The sequence below is a fragment of the Pan paniscus genome, chromosome 15, assembly GCF_029289425.2.
Source record: "Pan paniscus chromosome 15, NHGRI_mPanPan1-v2.0_pri, whole genome shotgun sequence".
NCBI classification, from domain to species: Eukaryota; Metazoa; Chordata; class Mammalia; order Primates; family Hominidae; genus Pan; species Pan paniscus.
The window spans coordinates 79254078-79270937 of NC_073264.2; the positions used below are offsets into that span (position 1 = coordinate 79254078).

At 46.3% G+C, this 16860-nt stretch overlaps 1 protein-coding gene across 31 annotated transcripts in view; it reads left to right on the top strand.

The window, feature by feature from the left end:
- Positions 1 to 16860, top strand: part of NRXN3 (neurexin 3) — a 1742415-nt gene that overhangs the window by 40872 nt on the left and 1684683 nt on the right. For 5 of the 31 annotated variants that reach the window (XM_055097897.2, XM_055097903.2, XM_055097898.2 and 2 more), the window contains exon 1: positions 7646 to 8123. The exons of 1 other annotated variant lie outside the window; for it this stretch is intronic. The gene's annotated coding sequence lies outside the window, so the exon portion shown is untranslated. Of the gene's footprint in view, positions 1 to 7612; positions 8124 to 16860 lie in introns of those variants that run through there. 25 more of the 31 variants (XM_055097895.2, XM_055097892.2, XM_055097907.2 and 22 more) reach the window with 17 other exon arrangements.

Here is a 16860-nt window from a genome sequence, read left to right on the forward strand (position 1 = left end):
AACCGTGCTGTAATTAAATCCCACCTCCCAGGTTAAGTTTCCACTGCCTGTTTGACTTCGGGCAAAGTATGTGGTTGCTCTTGGACATGGTTTCCTCATCTGTTAAATAAAAGGGTTAAATTAGATGATATCTAAAATACTTTGACGCTCTAAACTTCGGCGATCCTGAGAAAATTGGAAGGTGTGAACTGTAGAGAAGAGGATAGACTTAGAAGTCTGCTGTTATCAGAGTCATATGTAATGGGTAACTGTGAGAAACAAGAATTAATTCCCTATACACACTGGTGGTGAAGGTAAACTTTAGGCAATTCTTGCCTAAGATGTTATGACAAGGATGATTTCAGCCTAGTGTAATAATGTGTCTAAATATTGGAACCATCCAACAAGGACTTGAGTTGCTTTGTAAGGTAGTGAGCTTTCTGTCGCAGGAAGTGATCAATCACAGATTGAATAATGACATTTTGGGGGTTGTTATTAAAAAATTCCTCCCCTGACCCCTACCTTCTTCCTTTAAGAAACATTATGTTTTCCTGCAGACTAGTTGAGCATATAATGATCAAGTGGGAAATACTGGTGAATCTCAATATTTATTTCTCAGGAACATAAAAAAAATCATGTTTTTCTTAATGCTATTAGGTCCCTGGTGGGGAAAAAAGAGTTTAGTGTTGAAATAAGTTTGGAAAACTCAAGAGTAAATAGTGTTATGCAGGTTTCTTTGCTGGAGGACATCTCAGAGACTTAAATATATTAATTTTAATGTTAAAATTCCTAATGTTATGAATTTTCTAAGTACATTTGATGATAGACTATTTTTCTCAGAGTGTCTGATGGGAATAATGATCTACTGAACATACTTTGAGAAATGTTGCTTTGAGCAATAGACTTATGTTCTAAGCCCTTCGCCCCCAGGAAGCACACATCACAACTTCTCTGTTATCTTTGGGTAGGGCTGATGATGAAGGCTAATTTGGGCCTTAGGAGATGGAGCAGGGCTCTGGATGATAACCATTAGACCTGACTCAGCTGGTGATCTTAGATGGATCTCTCCATGTGTCTCAGTTACCTCACATGTCAGATGGGGAGAAATTGTGCAAGTCCAGCCCTTTTAGGGTTAAGGTGTCACGATAAAGTCCAGGGTAGTATGCATAGGATTAGAATTTGAATCTGAATCTCCTGACAACTTGCTAACATTCAGGTTCTGGTTTGGCAGGTCTGCCGGGGTGGGGACCAAGATTCTGCCCTGCTCACATGCTCTTAGGCAATGCTGCTGTGGCCATACTTTGAGTTTTAAGGGTCTAGGAAGCCACACAGTGTGGCCCTTATCAGGAGCATCTGCTCATATGGAGCAGCAGCAATAAGCCTTCTGGTGTTGCTCCTTTCCCTGGAGATCTGGTCTGTGCTTCTGAAAGGTATTATTCATGAGGGAAAACAAACCAGGCATCCCTCAGGTATCCCTGTAGTGAGGTTTGCTGTGGGCCCCTCAGAAGGGAATCCCTCTTCCTCTTCCACTTCCCCACCCCCACTGCCTACAGCTCCCCAGTTAGTTAAGCTATTTTTTGAGTTTGAGTTAAAACCGTTTCAGATATATTTTTAACTACGTCCTGTTTGAAAAGCTGTTAGCATTTGGCAATCATTCCATCTTCAGCTTGAATCCTGGGGAGGGTGGTTTTTTCTGCCCCCCACCCCCCACAACCAGGCAAAAGTATATAATTTAAAAATCGTTTTAGTGCATGGGTCAGAGGATGGTTGATAGGGCTGGGTCTAGGGTATGTTTTGGCCTCCACAAAGCTGCCACTGCTGGGGCTGCCTTTCTGTGCTTGCACCTGAGGCTAAGCAGGCACTGCTGAGTGAATGTGAACGGGTCGGGCTGGCATGAGTGCTGTCCAGCAGGGGGAGAGAGAGAGGCAATGGGAAGGAGAGGCGGAGGCGGAGATGGGTCAAAGGCATCAGAACCCGGCCTGGTTGAACCTACATCAGCAAGGTCATCACAAATAGTAGCAGAGTTAACATCTTTCCTGCCATGTTCCTGAGATATTTCAGGAGCAGCGCATCACCATTGTCATTATGATGGGGGATTTATTAAGGGTAAGGATAGTGGAGTAATTGAAAGAGTAGTGCCTTTGGGAAATTGTTTTATTTATTGTTTTATTGAACAAACACTTATATAGCCCTTACACCATGACATCAACTGAGTGCTTTACAAATATTAGCTCATTTAATCCTGATAACAATCCTATGAGTAAGTACTATAATTATCCCCATTGCATAGAAGGGAGAAGTGAGGTGCAGAGAGAGGTCAAGCAACTTGCCTAGGGTCCCAGTGCCGGTAGGTGGTAGATCTGGATTCCAGCCTTTAGGGTCTGGAACTGGAGCTTGTGCCCTTTGCCATCACACTGTGCTGTTCCTTCCAGCAATGTAGGTTCTGCCCTCTCGGCACTCAATCTAAGAATGGTTGTGCCAGCCCAGGCTACTCTTACCTACTTCTTGGGAGAAATGAAATTGAAAACAGATGAGAACTTTCACCATAGACTGGAGAAATGAATAATTTTTTGAAAGCAGTTATCAAGTATTAATAGTTAACTCCTTGCTTCTCAAACATTCAAGCCCATTAAACACTCCAAATATACCTGGACCATGTTAAAATTTGATCTCCAAGTAGGAAATTCTAGAATTGCTTTGAAAATTATTACTGAGAAGAAATTGTTTCCTCCTCATTTTTTTTCTCATAAAGTTGTTGTTGTTGTTTTTGTTGTTTTCTTAGTGAAATATTCTGTCACCATCAGTCTAGATGAGTTGCTTGCTCCTGAGCACTCAGGGAGAAGGATGCAGCCACTGGGCAGGCATTCTACCTCCTAGCTTGGCTCTCCCCAAGGCTGGAGTTGGTAGTCCTGTGCGGAGGGCTGGCAAAAGGCTGCTGAATTCAGGGAGTTGGCTGGGTGGCTTCTACTGGCTGTGAGCCCCTGAGACTATTTTATTCCCATGGAATAAGCAGGATAGGAACATGAAGGTAGAGAGTTCCCCATTGGAATTGGAAGTTGGAGACCCTTGCTCTTTCCAGGAGCTAGCCTTTCCTGCAGCCTCTTTGGGGGCAGCAGATACCCTGGTAGAAGGGGTGCCTGGAGTGAGAAACATTTCATGGGCGGTGACCTCCTTAAGGCCTGAGTGCTCAGGCTTCTCTTTGGGCTTGTGTTCTCACATGCCTGTAAGTCTCACATTCGCTTCTCTCTCCTTCCCGTGCCAGACACAGTTGTCTGGATTAGGTGCCTGGCTTTTAGAATTTGGGAAGCACTGCTGTTGACTCACTGCTGGGCCTGTGTCTTTTCACTGGGCCCCAGGGACAAGTCTTTTTGTACAAGTCTTCTCCTTGAAGGATGCCAGGCCCCTCTGTGGTATTGTCTGCGCTGCATGGCCCATGTCTAATAATACTAATTAATAAGCAGTCACCTATTAATAACACTGGAATCATCATCACATAGGTGACAGAAAGCCGAATAAACTCCAGCAGGCCAGCATTGCAGCACAGCTCTTGGGGGAAGAGAGGAGAGAAGAGCACGAGGAACATTTGAAGGGGCCTTAGGCAAAATGCTTTGGGCCAATAGCACTGGGGGCTGAATTTGAAATCTGCTTAGGAATAAGGCATGTGTGGACTTTAATGACTAAAAATCCAAGCTTATGGGGCAGGTTGGGAGCCTGGAGGGTTTGACTCAATTGAAGTGCTAGCTGAGGGATTAGAAGAACTCTCTAATGCCTGATTTCTAGTGACTTGGTCTTGGCTGGAGAAGACTGATGTTCTCAGGTTTGGTTGGGGTCGAGCAGTGGGAACTTAGACAGAAACACTCATTTAATGGATGAATAAACTGAGACATGGACCGTAATTTTTTAACCCAAATGTTATTGAAAGAATGAGTAAGTAAAAGAAGGAACCTATGTAATGAGGCTAAAAATGTCCCAGAAAAAGCAACCCTTGAAATTCACATCCTAAGAGTCATTAGGGTGGCAGGAATGGATATGCCAAGTCTTTTTATGCAGAACTCTGATTTTATAGGCATAGTCTTATTTATAAATGTGCAATTGCATGTATTTCAATACATAACATAATAAAACCAAGTTGCTGTGAGGATTAAATGAGATAATGCATTAGTGCACGCCAAATGCCTAAAAATGCCTAACTTAGTAGTACCTGGCAGCTGGTAAACGTCCTAATAATCAAGGCTGGTAGCTGGTATACCTTGGTCAGGCCAAACCACTTGCTCTTGGTCACCTTCCAATCTGATTGGTTGCTGACTGGACCATCTCAGATATTAAATATTTTAAATTCCACTCTGTTAGTAATGACCAATACTCTCCATTGTGGACTTCCCAGGTGCCATTTACTATTGTCGGTGCTTTTGATACAATTCTCACAGGAAGCATTTGATACCATTATTCCCATTTTATAGATGAGAAAGTGGAGGCTTGAGATGTTCGAAATTTGGCTGAGGTCTCATGGCCAAAAAATGGTGGAGCTGGGATTTGAACCCAGATGTCCTGTTTGCAGAGCCTTGGGATCTTAATCATAATGCTTCTAAGTAGAGGGTTGGCAGGGGGTAACTTGTGGTAGCAGTTGTTATTATTGTTATTATCATCACTGAAATAACTTTTTTTTTTCAGAATGCCATGGGCAATGTATTCTTTTGATTGGTAGTGAAATTTTTTCTTGCTACATGCTGAAAGCACTGGTCTGGCACATTTGAGAAAAGCTGAAACAGTCCCTGGTCTGTTCTGTCCCTGAACTGAGTGAAGATGGAGCCCCACAATCTAATCAAAGGAAGGAAGATAGGCCTGTGAGAGAACCTTCTAACTTAATGACCTCTGATAATGGCCTTCCTTATCCCAGGACAGAGATGAGAGCTGAGAAGGCCTAGGGTCTCTGAGGGTTTCATTTGTACCCATTGAGTCCTCCCTTAAAAAATAAAAATTAGTACCATTGCTGACATGGCACCATCATTTGGGCAAACAACTGATATTGCTTTTTGCTTATGGTTGCATTACACGTCTGCAAGGAGACCCATCTTATTCTCTTTGATGTTGTCTTTCCCTGCTATTTTGTACATAACCATCTTCACAAATTTGGAGCTATCTGGGGAATGCTGGATCACTAGAAAGAGCCGAATAGTAGTTAACTAAAATGGTATGGAGGAATGAGACAAAATAAGCCCACAGATTTCATGATAAAAGGCAAACTAAAAGGATACAACTGGAGTAATTGAAAGATAAATAACACTTAAGGAGCCTAAGAAAGTACAAAACAGAATAAAATGATAATAACAAATATATTCAAAATATATAAGTTAAAGTAGGTTAGACATCAAGGGGGTAAAATGAAGTAAATAATAGTGACTACAGTGATACCCTAAATAATAAGCTAAATTATTAAAAGGGATATAATAACTTGAAATAAAGGAATGCCAACTATAGGGGGCAGTCCAAAGTTAATAATCCCATGCAGGGGCAAATGCAGACCTGTGGGCTGGGGTAGCGAACATCTGTTGAGTACTTCTGTGGGGCAGGCATCCTACGGGTATTTTATTACTTGTTTCTCAAAACAACTCTATGAAGTAAGTACAGGTGTTACCTCCATTTTATAGGTGAGGATGCTAAGACTTGGAGAGGGTAAAGAAAGTTATTCAAATCACAAGGAATTTAGGTGGCCCAGAAAGGACTGGAATCCAGGCGTGTCCCTTAATCTCTAGGCTGTTCTGCAGACGCACTTCTCACGGGGATGTCCTTCCTAGGCTGGTGTTTGCCACAGGAATCCCACAGGCGCTGACATCTGCAGGGCACTGAGTCCTCAGGCTCTCCCTTGAGGCTTCCGCCCCCTCATCCCTTAGGTCTTTCAGGTCTCTTCCTGCTGCCCCCGAGATGAGCGTACAGTTTCCCCGGCTATTCCCGATGTCCTGCTGGATCATGGTGGCTCCTTTACATGGTTCTTCCCTCAGGAGCTCCTGACATCTAGAGCAATCCCATGCACTGTGCCTTCTGAACTTCCCTTCCACATTCTGTGGACAAATTTGGTGCAGAGCCTTCTAGGAAGGCCAGGTAAGGAGGATATGGAACTGGTGGCCAGGGCAGTTCAGGTCTAGAGTAAATAGGTGGGAGGTCAGATGTCATATAAAATTAATCCATGAAGGCATGTTCGTTTGTGTTCCTAAAACTGCTGGATACCGTGGAGGTGTTGAAGGCTGGAGACCCGAAGACACATAAGAAAATGAGATTGTGATCTGAAAGGTAAAACAGACTGAAAAGTAGGCTAGTAATGATGGAAGTGCATATGTCCGTCTAGTCCCAGCCCAGATGCCACTTTAGTCCACCAAGCTTGCCTTGATATCCCCCACCTCCAAATCACAATTAATCACTTGCTTATCGACAATCCCATAGAGCTTCCTTTACATTGCTCTCACGGTTATTTTCCCTTTGCTTTATAGAAACACATTTCTGTCCTCCTCCAATGCTTAGTGGAGTCCTTGGGGTTCAGACCTTGATAGATTCATTTTGTTTCTCATGAGCATGATGCCGGGTACATGTGCTATTAAAGTTTGCTGGGTCAGGAAAGTGCTAGGATGCTGCAAGAACATCCAGTAAAGGGCAGAAATATAAGAACTACCATCCTTGGCTGGGAGGCAATAGAGTACTGTGGCTAACAGGCAGGCTCTGGAGTGGGATAGACTTGAGTTCAAATTCATTCTTAGCAGCTTCCAGCTGTGTAACCTTGGGCACCCTCTCTAAAGCTTCAACTTTTAAGACTGTGAAATGGATCTCAACTGTCAAATAGCACAAACCTCACTGGACTGAATGAAATGACCCACGTAGTGGCATATGGTAAGTGCTCAACAGCTATTAGTGGATTGGTGCTGGTCCAAGGGAGGACATGCCAGTGCAGCCCTTAAAAAGGGAGCTGGAGAAGAAAGGAGTTTGGGGCTGCATTTTCACATAAGGTGCCAGGGCCTGATGCTGAGCAAAACCTTTGTATTGGGTGCCACCGACTGTCATCACTTGTTTAGGTTTGACTGGGGAAACGTTTCCACAGACATGAACTAGTTTGTCAAGGCTGGCAATGGATTTTCAAGGGTTTAGGGGTGCAGTCTAGGCTCAGAGTGCAAGCCACAAAAGAGAGCCATCTTCCTGAATCACCAAAACACTTGATTCGGGCCTCTGACCCTTAGCTGGCAGCGCCTTAGGATAGGATGGGCTGTGCCTGGGTCTGTCTTTGCTGCTAGGGGCTCTGAGAGAGGAAGCCCCATTTGTCACTTTCATTTCTATGTCCCCAGCCCCTTGCAGTATGCTTCATCCTAAGCAGGCATTCAAAGTGCTTGTTGAAGGAATAGATTTGTGTCCTAGTTACAGCCCTGACTTCCACTAGATGCTCAAGGATTGCCCTGATTTTGCAAGGAAGAGCAACTACTCAGGGAAACTGAGGCACACTTGTAGGTTAGAGTCCCTCAGTCTGCAAGGAGACACACACATCCTCAGCAGTGGGGAAGTGGTTTGGTTACTGAAGCTGTAAATGAGAATTTTGTCTTTATATTAATTCCTACTCTGATTCTAGGGAAGAACTCTCCTCTCAGGCTGGAGTAAGGGGAGAACTGAGCTCAGACACTGCCTCTTAGTTGTAGGGGCTGCAGACTGCCCCTCCCTCATGATATCTTCTCAGCTGTTTGCAAAACAGTCAGGGAGGAGGTGAAGCCCTGAGCCAGGCGGCTTGACTGTCTCTTTAAATGCTGGGGTCTGTGTGGGAGAGGGAGGGGCCGGCTCTGGAGTGCGTGAAATTCCTGGGCTCCTCCGGCAGTCTCAGGCTCAGCGCTCAGCCCTACACATCGCCTCTTGCATGCAACTCACTGAGGGGGAGAGGCAACCTGTCCTCCCCTCTCAGCCTCGGCGTCTCCAGCCACCAAGGACCTGCTTTTCGCACCTCCAACAACCCCTCCCTTCTACCCTGCCACTCCCTCCCAGAGAGAAAGGAAAAGGAGAGAGAAAGATTCTGGAATTTGAACCTACCCAAAGAGGAAACATACCCAGCAAACTCAGTTGATTAAACATCAAACAGACATACAGACAGATCCCAAATCTTCTGTTCAACTGGAAAGGTAAGGTTTGCGGGGAAAGGAAGGCAGTCAGGGTATGAAACAACTCAAGGTTCTTGTCCGTTCTGGGAAGAGGTTGCTCCTGAGAGGGTAGAAGTTTTCAGTTGGGAGCAACCAACCTAGATTTTTTTTTTTTTGAATACTGTATACATGAGCCTTGGCTGACTGTGGAAATGGCTTTTCAACGGCCTTTCTTTTCCTTCAGTTTCTCCTGGAAGTTGGGTCCTTTTCCTCCAGATGTTGGAAAAGTCAGAGAATGTTTTAGATTTTTATCTTCTTCTTTTTTTTTTTTTGAGTCTTTCTCCTATTTGCTTGAATTGTTAGTCTGAAATGATGTGTGCTCATCACTTCATTTTGGGCAGATACTTTTTTTTGACATTTTGTGGTCACTTCCCCCCTCATTTATTCATTTATTTATTTGGGCTGGTTAAAATGAGAAACAGAAAGGACGCTCTGAGGATCACAAGAAAACAAAATTGAATTGAGACAGGGATTTCCCTAGCTGTTGAGGAATTGAGGTGTACGTGAGTGTGTGTGTGCTTTTTTTTTTTTTTTTTTGAGGGGGTGTGAGGAGGTGGTCCTAGAGTCTAAAAATTCAGGTTGGACTCCTGTCTTGTGAAGGTGGGCATACTTGGAGAAGGTGAAAAGGGAGTGTGTGTGTGTGTGTGTGTGTGTGCGTGTGCGGGTGTGTGCTCCTGTTTGGATCGGTTACAAGGGAATCTTCCTCCACTGCCTTCCATTTGTTTATATTAATGATTTAGTAGCAGGCTTGCCTGAAAACTTCCACTCTGTGTAAGCACTGTGGGTTTTGCAAGCTCTCAGTGACCTTAAAGCCTGGTTCGATGTATTGTTTTTTCCAGGCATTGTGCTGTACCCAGAGTTTCAGCTCTTTCTCTCTCTCTTTTTTAACCACAAAACTTAACTGCTTTAGAAACATCATTCTGATGACAAGGAAAAAAATGTGTCCCCCCACCCCCCATCCCTTCTTAGGCCAGTGATGTAATACCAACCTAAGGGCTCGGCTGCTTTGCAGGTGACTTACCCTGTGATTACTTGTTAAAAAAAATAAAAATTTCCCTTCCTCCATTAAATGTCTGCCTCTTTTAATTTGGATGTAGAAATATCATCATGCAATGAGAACATCATATTTTTGCTAACCGTTATTGGGGTTTAGGTAAAGTAGGATTGCTCTTCTCTGATCTTTATTGTTAATACTTTTTTTTTTAATGCAAAGGTCAGAGATCATTGAGAGCTAGCTTAGGATGGAGCAAGACAGAGTCAGGGCAAATAAGAGAGCTGGTAGGACAAGAGCTGTCTTCTCCCCGCTTCCTTCGGTTCCCGCTTTGGGGAGATAGTTTTTCTTTTACCACTACAAGCCACCCCAACATTCTTCTTTCTTCCTCTCCGCTGGGTCCTGTGGATGGCCCTGGGAGGGAGAGGGGGCACTCCTTGTCACACCTGGAGGACAGTGTAGTTTTGGGGGTCAGATGACCGTTTGCCTTTGTGATGAAGGTTCCAATGGAAATTTGAACTCCCAGCACGCTGGGTGACTTCGTACCCAGGATAGTCTATCTGGGGGCACCTGGAGGTTAGTCTGGGGAGGCTGGAGAACTGGCTCTTTATTAATTTGCCGTTCTGGGTAGAGCCTTCCTTCATCGTTCAAGGGCTTCTGCATTGCCTTTCAAGTTAAAATGGTCCCGCTGGTTATGATGGGCAAGTTTACCTAAGGGCTACTGGGTATGTGGCGGAAGGATGGAGGGGAGTGAGAGGAGGCAAGGCTGCTATTTATTTTTTAATCTTCGGGCTTAATCTGCCTAAGTCATATGGGGCAAACGATATTTCAGACGGGTGCTGGTTGTGCAGATATTCCTATTGTTTGATTTTTTGTTGTTGTTGGGGAGTGGAGTAAGGGCTCTTGGCCCATTTTCTGCAGCCTGGGGTTCATCCTGCGAGTCAGTCTTCCTTCTGGAAGAGGGGGAAAAGGCTGGACACTGGAAGTTCGCTATTAAAGTGAGCAACAGGGCTGGGTTTATTTTTTAAAAACAACCGGACTGTGCGAATGCCCTTTTCTGGAGCTTTCTGGCCCTTTCTAGTGAAATAATAATTTAAAAAAATTGCTTCTTGAGAAGAGGAGGGGGCAGAAATTAAAGGGATTCTAGATTTTGAGAGACAGCTACGTCTTTGCTTCTCTGGTAGTTCCCTATTATTAATTATCGGGGATTTGATGGTGTTCTGGCCTCCGTTTTTGTTGATTTCATTTTAGTGCTGCGTTTCTCCTGACTATGTTGATGATTTGCTGCTTATATAAGGGAAAGGATGTATTGAGGTGGACTGATGCTTGGGGTTTTGAGATCGGCTACTGAGATTGGGTGGCGGTTGGTGTGTTTGTCGATATGCATGGTAGGAAGGTCTTTTCTTTTGGGTGGTAGGGGATGAGGGAATGGTGGGAGAATGGTAGATGAGATGCTACAGCAAACGGGGATGTGGGGGGAGACGGAGGTGAGGTTGGAAGTCACCGGTTTGCAGAATTTCTATTCTGCACCCCCCTTTCTCTCGCTCCTGGAAAAAAAAAATCCATTATCTATAAAAACACATTATTCTTCAATTGGCCTTTTAGAGAAAAAAAAGAGAGAGGGAAGGGAGGGGTTAATTTGGTGAGGGGTCTTGGTCGTAATTAGCCCACTGCTGCAAAACTGAGATACAGAAATCCATCGGCACCAGCTTTGGGGGCATGGAGAGGCAGCGGAGAGATGGGGGACGGGTTGTCAGTCTTGGATGAACAGTGGGGCGGTCGGGTTGGCATCTGGGTATTGTGTGTGCTTGTGTCTCTGTGTGTGTGTGAAATTTTTTCACCCCACCACCAATTTCCCCCTCCATCCTCCCCCAATTCTGCCATGATCTTGCCTTCTATTTCCACACAGTGCTCCCCCCACCCTAGGTGCACCCCCCCTTCCTCCAGCCCTTTCCATCTTCATGAAAAAAATTCTGATTTTGATGGCTCTGCAGCTCTTTTTTCCCTTTTTCCTTGCTTTTTTTTTTTTTTTTTTTTTTTTTTTTTTTGCAACACAACAGTGGTGCGATGGCCTTTCCTACATGCCACACGGATGCAGCCTTCTGATAGGAGGGCAGAGTCGGCACATCCACACACACACTGGCATACGCTCTTGCACACACAGTCTCTGTCACATACACAGGCGCCAAGGGCTTCATTTTGCTTGGTTTCATTCCCCTTAACCTCTTTCCCCACTCTACCTCCACCATGGCTCCTTCCCCCCATCTTTGCATGGGGACTGCGGTCACGTTAGAGCCTCTTTTCCTCTCCGCAACCGCGGTCTTCTTTCTTCTCGCCATTATTCTTTCCCTAAAGCTGTCGTGTGTCGCAGTTCATGGGATTAGCATGTTGGAGAGTCTTTGTGGGAGGGGACCTCACAAGCAGGGGATTGGAATGGGGGTAGATAACATTAATAATTTTTTTTGACCAAATAAGCACCCAGTGATAATGATCCAATTTAACCATCCATGAAGTATATGTTTGCGGTACATTGGAGGAAGGTTATGTGGGGGAGGCAGAGTCTGACGGGGTTACCTCCAGGGAGATTTGATGCCTGGACAGTAGAGCCACAGCCCCCTCCCCCGTACACATGTGTACACTCTCTCACACACACCAACACGCACAGCTCCGATCAGTGGGCTGTGTCGAACCAGAGGGCACTGCAGAATATCCCAGAGAGTTGTGATGGTTAGTTGGGAGGATGGAACAATGTCTTTGTCCAACCCAGTTCTCCTCTCTACAGATGATGCTGGGTCTTGAAATTCTTGGTGGCCTTTGTGTTGGTTTACGGGTGGGGACTGGAAGGGTGTTTGTGTTTTGTCAAGCACCAGCGTGCCTCCAATTGGACAACATAGGATTGTCAACACTGTGCGTGTGGTTCAAGCAGGAGGCTGCCTGCCTCTTTGTGTGGTGTGGCTGTGTTTGTTGGATATGTGCGTATCCAGCCTCATACGGTGGCTCTGGACAGGTGTGGTAGTGACAGGGAAGGAAGGCAAGAAGCAGGGGTGGTCAGTGGGGAAGAGTCCTCAAGGTAGCTGAGAGGAGGGTAGAGGGGAAGAAACTGCTCCTGCCTCCAGCAGGAAACCTCAAATGAGATCCCCACGTCCACCAAGAGAACCCGTGGGTGGGTGGCTTATGGATGACTGGTGGGCGGATACAGATTGAAGGGGGAGAAGGGGATGAGGTGGGTGAAATTGAGGGTTTTCCCTGCTGCCTTAACAGAGCCTGGGGCTGAGCTCGGGAGGATGGTCTTGCTCCCCCGGCATCAGCCACCTCTTGGGCGGCTCGGCCTTGTTGGAGGCTGCAGCCTGAAGGAGCTGAAATCACCCTTGGCCGTGAGAGCAGCCGAGCCCCTGTTTTCTCCTGGGCTCTGGCTTCCTTAACTACCGGACGCCATTTTCCCATCTTCAGCTGAAGGTGTGTCTCTCTTTATTAGTAATTATAAGTGAAATTGGAAAACATTTTGCCTAAAAGAAAAAAATCACAAAATCCTCAGAGCAAAATGCTGATGGTCTTACCTTTCCAGCGTCCCTCTCCCTTCTTGGGGCTGACCCTGAGGAGTTAGGGAGACAGGGTTACGTCACTGCCAGAGAAAGGGGATAAATGGGGAGTAGGATGCCTTGGGGGCAAATTATTGTGCCCAATGCAGAGAAGAGATTGCTCTTGGTATCCCCCGGCCGTGTTCTCCTTACATGACCCCTCAGGTGTGGATAGGAGACTTGCAAAAGAAGAAGCATTCCTTCTAAAACCTCACTGCCTAGAAATGTGCTGGCCCGTGGTCGGCTGTGGTCCGGGACCTGCTGTGGTCCGGTTCCTGCTGTGGTCCGGTTCCTGCTGTGGTCCGGGACCTGCTGGGGGAAGAACGGTTGCGCTGCAGCTCTGAGCCTTGAGGGCCAGCTCTGTTGCTCTGAGGATGAAGCAAGTGCGGTGCTGTGGCTGGGCCAGCCACAGGTGGCCATGCTGGGCTCGGGGCAGGTTGGCCATGCTGAGCTCGGGGCAGGGACTATGGATGGGGCCCACTCCCAGCCCTTTCCTGCAGGTTGTTCCTCAAATTATACTCCTCAGAGAGACCTTTCCTGACCAGCTTTCTAAAATAGTCCCCTTACCCCAACCTCCTGGCTGCTTTCCAGCCCATGACACTGTCTTTAATTTTAATTGGTGAATCATTATTTAATATTATATTATACGATGATATATTGAAACATTTAAGATGGATCTCGTCTCTTTACCCCTCTAGAATGCAAGCTCTGAGAGGTCAAGGACTTTGTGTTCATTGTGGTGTTCCTAGTGCATAGGACATTTCCTGACACGTAGTAGGTGCTCAACAAATGTTTGTCGATTGGAGGAAAGAACCACATGGGTTTAGTGTTGGAGATTTCTTCTCTAGCACTTGGGGCCTGTCTTCTGGGAAGGGTGGACTTTGCCTCTGGTTGTCTTAGCCCTGCCTGAATGTCTAGATCTGCTGGAGGAATTGCAACATGCTCAACTTCAGTAGTTTAGTAGAAAGGGCTTCTCTATCCCTGGCTCAGATGACTCTGCCTCCTTTGAGATCCCTCTAATATTAGTAATCACCATTCTCATCATCATCATAGTAGTGGTAGTAATAGTCGTGATATAGCTATCATTTCTGCAGTAGTTACTATTTACAAAGTTCTCTTCCAAGTTTTTTTTTTTTTTTTTTACACTCTGTATCTCATTTAATTCTCCAAGCAACTCAATGCAGTATACTATTATTACCTGAGGAGACTGAGACTTAAAGTTACCTAATAAAATGACAGATTGAGGATTTGAATTCAGATCTGTCTCATGCCAGAGCCCAAGCATGGGACCCTTATGTTATAGTGTTAGAGGAAAAAGGGAGATGAATCATCTGTCATCTTATTCAGTGCCCTCAAGTACAAATGACAAGATGGAGGCCCAGAGAGACTACATGGCTTTTCCAAAGTTATGCACCACGTTTGATGCAGAGACAAAACTAGAATCAAGGTTTCCTGGCTGCCAGGGTAGGGCTCTTTCTACTCCATCATGCCGCCTCGTGGGCTGTGGGCCCTTTTCCAAGGGTATTGCAGCTGCTGCTGTGGGGGCTGCCTGGGGTGCCTTCTTAGTTCTCTTTCTTCAGAGGGGAGTGAGGTCTTGGTGGGGCAGGTGGGTGGTAGGTGTGTCTCTAAGGAAGGCACACTTGCAGAGCTAGAGGTCAGGGTTTCATGGCTCGAAGAAGACTGGTGGGCTATATTCCAGCTGAGTGCTGGTTAAGGTTGTCTTCTGACCTTCCTGGGGGAGGAGAAACTGGAATGGAGGAGGACCCCCATTCCAGTGGGGTGCTAAAGGTTCTCAATCCCATATAGCCCTGCCCGTCAAGGGTACTTTCAGGTCCAGCAGAGGCTCCATTCAGAGAACCAAGCAGCTGGTATCTGGATGCTGACGACTCTGGGAGCCTGTCACTTCTCCTAGACTGGCCTAGCCTTCTTTCTCACGAAGGGAGGCATGAATCCAGACATTGGCCCCAGTGTGCTTCATTTGTGTTTCCAGAGGCTGGTTGGGGGGCATGATGTCATACAATATGGGTGAAGGCCTTCTACCAGTGTCTCTGTTCCACTCTAGGGTTGGTCTTGACCTTGAATGGGAGAAGGATTAGTCATTCTAGACAAGTATAGAATGTGTGTTATTTTTTTTCAGGGGTGGGGTGGGGCCAGAGAAAATTGGATTCTGAGAAGCAAGGAAGTCTTACCTTTAGCCAAGACCTTGAAGCAGAGCATGAATGCATTTCTGCATGACCTTGAGATGGTGTAGCCAGACGCCCTGGTGTGGGGAGACAGTGTCTGTTTAGGCCTTTGTCCTAGTGTAATTAGTAACTCTCAAAAGTGTCCCAGTTTGGATGATAAAATATATGGCCATCCTTCTTTAAGACGACATCACACACTTTCTCTTAAAGGAATAGAGAGAGGAAGGGGGCATACTAGAGAGAGAAGTCCAATTTTAGGGCAGGAAGGTGACTGAGAGTACAGCCTTTCTCCAGCTCTACTTTCACTTACCCCCACTTTCTGAAGGATAAAAACCTGGATCTTCTGAGTATTCCTACTACCAACATGACTACGACTTCTCTCTCAACTACTCTTATTCCCATCCAAGAACTAACCAGGCCAGACCCTGCTTAGCTTCCGAGATCAGATGAGATCGGGCATGTTCAGGGTGGTATGGCTGTAAACCCGACTACTTTTACTAAAGCTTCTATTGGCCAATATTTGAGACCTGACTATGGGCCAGATACTATGCTAAGCACTTGACATGCATTATCTTACATAATCCTCCAACAATCCTGTGAGGTGGGTACTGTTATCATCTCTGTCTTACAAATGAAGTAACTGAAGCCTAAGGAGGTTAAGTAACATGTCCAAGGCCACTCAGGTAGGAAGTGATGACATCATGATTCAAACCCAAAGGGCCTGGCTCTGCTCTGAAGCCTCTGGTCTTAACCACTGTTTCGTACCACCTCCATGGGCCTGTCCTCTGGTTCCGCAAGTCTGGAAACTTGATTCTAAGAGCTGGCCCATTTGCCAGGCAGTCAGCTGACTCACAGCTCTGGGACTTGCTGAAGGTGCTGCTGTCAGTTAGAGGCATTTCAGGCTTAGGAGGAGGGGGCTGCTGGTTGTAGCACTGCTGCTTAGGAGTAATGCTGCTGGTTGTCTTTTGCATGGCACTAAGGAAACTCTGTTTCCCAAGGTGTCCCCGTTACCTTCTTCCTTGCTTCATGCACCTTGTCTGAGGAGGGAGTTGAGGTGATTTGGGGTGGTGATAGGTGGGCAGAAGGTAGAGAACCTGAAGCCTATTTGTCTCTGCTTTGCTGTGTGGCCCTAAACCTGCATGGGACAGCCACACTCCCCATGGCCCTTGCAGCAGGGACTGGCCCTCAGCGTGAGATTTCAGTGAAAGGACAATTATCCAGCACCTGCTTTGAGCAGGGCATCATGCTCTGCTATTTTTCACTTAGGTGGGTAGTGTCCTCATTTATCTGTTGAGGAAATTGGTGATCAGAGGGGTTAAATCGCTTTTTTAGGATTACACAGTGAGATCCTGGGTCAACACTTGGGTCTGAATCCAGGGACTCTGCACCACCCTCCATCCTGAATTATGGAGAAGAGGAGCTGGGAATTGGATCATCTAAAACTGGGGGTAAAAGAGGAAATACTCTAGACAGAGGTCTTCCAATCAGCTCCTGAGGTCTGGATAGGAACTCTGGGGATCATCATCCTTATCAGCCACCTCTAGGCCTGCCTCTACCCCACACCCACAGGGGAAGACACCTGCTGACCCCTGAGCTGGAGGGGTGCTGGTTCTGGCCTGGAGAGAAGGAGGAGATGGGATCATGCACAGCCTCACTGGTGGAGGCAGGATGTTCAGAAGGAGTTACCTCCTTCCCCCGTGGAGCAGGAACATGTGCACTGAAAACATCCCCCTACATCTGTGTCACAGGATAAAGGGTGGGAAGGGATGCCAGGTCTGCTGCCTAGATACAGGCAGGGAGGATGCACGGAGGGAATGAGCGGGATCCCCCAGGCTGGAGGACTCCAGGGAGGAAGAAGGAACTTTTTCTTGGTGGAGAGGCAGGGAATAGGAGAAGAACAGTTTTCTGACTGAGAGGATGGTCTGCAGCCCCTAGGCTGAGCTGCATCAGCTTCATTGCAGTCCCAT